The sequence below is a fragment of the Leuciscus leuciscus genome, assembly GCF_965113295.1.
Source record: "Leuciscus leuciscus genome assembly, chromosome: 7".
Taxonomy (NCBI): Eukaryota; Metazoa; Chordata; class Actinopteri; order Cypriniformes; family Leuciscidae; genus Leuciscus; species Leuciscus leuciscus.
This window is the reverse complement of record NC_138731.1, coordinates 1-4,532: the sequence shown is the minus strand read 5'-3', so window position 1 is coordinate 4,532 and position 4,532 is coordinate 1. Positions and strand designations below refer to the sequence as shown.

Sequence of the window (4,532 nt, the reverse complement as noted above, 5' to 3'; positions counted from 1 at the left end):
AAGCTTTATGCAAGTAGGCGTGGACACATCATGAACATTGATGGCTTTCACACCTGAGAAAGACAAAAGCTGTGTCCCAATGTGAAGGCTGCATCCTCCGAAGGCCGTATTTGAAGGCCGATTGGCCGCATTTGAAGGCCGATTGCGTCACAGCGGCGCGACGAAGGACGTCTCAATTCAAAGGTTGCATCCTTGGAAGGTCGCATTTGAAGGCCGATTGCGTCACGCGGATCGATGAAGGCTGTCCCAATTCAGTTCTGCATCCTCCGAAGTCCGTATTTTAAGGCCGGTTGCGTCATCGCGACGCGACGAAGGCTACCCTGATTCAAAAGCGACGCCAAATGCGTCCTTCGTTTCCCCGTGAAAGGAAGGATACATAAATGAACACTTAGCGGCCTATCCTACCCTATTCTACCCCATAAGTCATTGCGCGCCGTTGACGACAGCATTTATTTATTTATTTTTAAAGGCGGTCGAGACTAGAGATCGGTGGTGGACAGCAAATTCACATTTAAATGTAAGTATTATGTTTTCATTTATTTAAATGGCTAGCGAAACCAGAGTTAAAGTTTATTATAAACTTCATCTTAACTCCTTCGTCACCATTGCGTGGCTTCGTTTGTCAGGTAGTTTGAGGCAAAACTTGTGCTAATATTAGTTTAACTACCTATTTGTAATATTTGTACTAGTCTATCTCACTTGTGTATTAGGCTAAAAGAAATATGCTAAAGAAGTAAGCCCACAACAATAAGAAAAGCAGTTGATAAGGCAATGGGGTTTCACTTTTATGTGTTTTTGTAGTGCTGTCATGCAAGCTATGTGGTTTTAACCAAATTTGAGTATATAGAAATATGATTTCTTAAGTATTTTGTATGCATGTCTTGATGTGTCATATTTTGCAGTGTTAACAATGCACTTAAGATCGCACCCACGTGTTAAGCTTTTTTAGAGCAATTCAGGAGAAAAAAAACACGTCTTTGCTGAAATGTATTGTGCTGTTGTTGTTAACAAGCCATGGTTAATTTGCTCTGCCCTTAGGATTGCAAGTGTCCTGGGACAGGTGAGGGTGTGAGTGGGAAACCCACTGCTGAAACTCAGCCCTGGTTTGTCCTCAGGGCCCAGTTCAGCAGTGGGTGCCCACGGTGAGGAGGAGCCAGCACCAGCAGCACCAGCACAAAGGCAGAGGCGAGGAGAGCACAGGAGAGGAGGGAGAGGATGGACAGGCTGTTTTCTCTTCTTGAGAAAATGATTGAAAAATATTTTTTTTTTTACATATTCTTTAACTTTTTAAATTATTTTTTTAAAAGGAAAGAAAATCTGTACATTTATTTTTTATGCAACTTTAAATGTGTAAATAAAAGAGAATGAATTGTTCTGGACATTGTTTATTTTTTTGACAGTCATAATTTCTACTTGAAACAAACTCTTGTATACCTTTTTTTTTTCAATAAAATTGGTAAATGAAAATCATTTGTTCCACGGCCTACATTAAAGTACTTTTTCCAACTATTAACAACATACGTTAAACATATCAAAATCAACAAACATTTACAGTACATAAAATAAGAAAAAAATTATGTAGACTTTTATTAGAATTTATTAGAATAATAATTAGACTTTCAAAAAGAGTAATTTCTGAAAAAAGTACTTTTAATAACAAGTTTTTAGTATCAAGAGTAAAACTAGAGGTATGTATTCTGCAGGGGGAAAAAAAACTCCTTGTAAGGGTTTTTATTATAGTTTGTATTTATATTATGATATTCCTGCATTTTACTTCTGAATATTTTCAAGGTTGTTACATTATATACTTTTGTGTAGTTTAATGTAAAATCATATGTGAGGGAAAAAAGGTACTTCAGTAGGTTACTTCACATTTGTACGTGAATATTTAATGAAATATGCAGTTCCGAAAATTAAAGTCTCATATAAGTTTGATATGTCCCATATCAAAGGGTGCATCTGAAGCGCTCGGACCGGTCTAGCCTACAAGGACTGTTCTTGTCGTCTGGCAACTGTGACAGCTGCCGATGACGAGCGCGAGAAATACTGGACTTTTTTATATTCAATTGGGTTTTATATTCAAACAGGGCTAAACCGAAAATACATGACCTGGCAGCGCCGGGGCTGAAACATCTTCACCATGTCCTCCAGTAAAATATAAAACATAAAAATGACAATAGCCAATTCTGGCTCCATAGCTGTTTACTCAATTAGGCTATATCAAATGAATTATCAGGATGGCAGCTGTCCTCTCGCACCGTTGAGGAGCGGTGATCAGAAACACCTGGTTGCGCAATTAGGAAATCCTATGAAGGCTACATGGTGCGTCCTTCGGAGGACGCAAAGGCTGCATCCTTGAAGTCTTCAGTCCTTCGAAGGATGCAGCCTTCACATTGGGACACAGCTAAAGACCCTCCCATAATGGCTCTATCAGGTGCTATCAGGCCCTTTCATTCTGAGGAACCTTGCACAAAGAATGAGGAGATTTAAAAAAGAATGGCTTTTTGATTGTTTGGATTTATTTACAACACAACATAATCCAAAGATACACAACAAATGACAAAAAGCACATTATTGAACACATTGATCTAAAGACAGAGACTTGAACAGTCACAAACCTTTGTGCCATTCCTGAAACGTACATACCTGTCATTTCCAAGGTGTTTGATTTTTCATTTTACCATGTTCATGTACAGAGACTCATGTGAATGTTGAAGTCAGCAGGACTATCCAGTGGCATCTGGTCCCTGTATAATAAAACAAAAATAAACACCTGTGAACATGCTGATATCAAGAGAAACTATAAGGCTGCATTATTCCCTATTTTGGGAATAAATTTTTTATTTTTCTGGTTAAAATTGCTTTTTAAAAATCACAAAATACACACACACACACACACACACACACACACACACACACACACACACACACACACACACACACACACACACACACACACACACACACACACACACACACACACACACACACACATAATAATGAACACCAGGTTTGTTGTGCCTTGTAGGCATAGGCTGCAGTGTTGCATAAAATAATAACAATAACCTATAGCAGGCGGCCTTTCAATCGTTAAAAAGGAACACTTCAGTAACACTACGCTAGAGGAAAAATATATTGATTATCATATGTCACTTCAAATGTTTCCATTCGTTATGACGTTATGAAATGAGTTTGGAGTAAAAACACGAAGCCTAATGTTTGGTGAGTTTTGCTTTTCAAATGCAAACTATGAAACATTATTGTCACCATAAACATATCTACGTTTGAGCAGATATCCACAAACACAGTATTTAACAGTAAACACGGGTCTAAACATTAGGGTTTTTCTAAGGGTGCAAATCTCACCCTTAACGTGGAGATTTGCATGTCAATGTCTTTGTACAGTCGGATGAGCTTTGCTACAAAGTGTTTACTTCACATCATTTAATTAAAGCAGCCCAAATGAACAGAAAACCGCCCAGTATGACAGCTTGCTAGAACCAGTCGAAAAAACAGAACAGCTTCTGGAATTAACTTTTATAAGTTGGGAGAAACCAAGTGTAGAAAATGAAGGGGAATATTTGTTTTAAAATGTAACAGTTTTTCAATGAGGAAATACAGTCATAATACCTAATGACCCAATCAAGAGTTGTTTCATTAACGAGTGCTGTTGGAGACACGAGAGTTTGATTGGGACATGGAAGTGAGGAGCTGTGTCAAGAGATTGAAGACAAACTGTCTGAGGATAGGAACCGTCCAGGTTTGGCAAATATTGTATTTGAATATTTTTCTGTTCTTGCGTTTCTATAGTCTTTACTGGTTTATTTATTTTTCCTGTTAGTCGAATTGTGGCTTGTTTATTCACCAACTCTCACAGTTGTGTTCTGTTTAGTTTGTTTTCATTGGACTTGTCTGCCTGTCTTCATGTCACGTGTCATCATCATTATCAGTTCATCTGTATCATCTGAATTTAGTTCATCATCATCATTATCATCATCATCATCACCTGTGTTCTGTTAATCAATGTTCATCTGTGTTAGTATTTAAGTTCCTTCAGTTCAGTCAGTCTTGGTCCATTCTCCCTTGTATTTAGTTGTGTGTGAACCTTCTGCCTGTCTGTACCTGTTTGAATTATATTATTAGTAAATGTTTTGCAATGGAACTTTTGACTCCTCATCTTCTTCTGCCTGCAGCGCACCCTGACACCAACGATCTGTGAATATGAGGAATTAGTTAATTGCTTTTTCATTGTCACTGGAAAAGGGTGAGTAACATTCAGCTACACTCCACACAAAGCTTGAATGGTGTTTATCCCACAGCTCTTCAGAATTAGTGATTTGAATCTGAACCATTTATGTCAGTCACCATTTCTGACTGCTCTTGTCTTTGCAATTATTTTCCATGACTGCTCTTGTTGTTGAATTTTTTTCTAAGCCAATTTTTTTGTTGCTTTTTGTGTGTATGATTTAATGTCTTCCATACAGCTTTCATTTATGTTCCTTTCCTTATTAGCCATTATGCTGTTTAATGGC

At 37.8% G+C, this 4,532-nt stretch overlaps 1 long non-coding RNA gene across 1 annotated transcript; it reads left to right on the top strand.

Annotated features, from left to right (window-relative positions):
- Window positions 1-217: 217 nt before the first annotated feature.
- Window positions 218-2,411, top strand: LOC309503677. The gene is made up of 2 exons (XR_014207811.1): window positions 218-517; window positions 1,039-2,411. It is a non-coding gene; the product is annotated as an uncharacterized lncRNA (long non-coding RNA).
- Window positions 2,412-4,532: the final 2,121 nt, after the last annotated feature.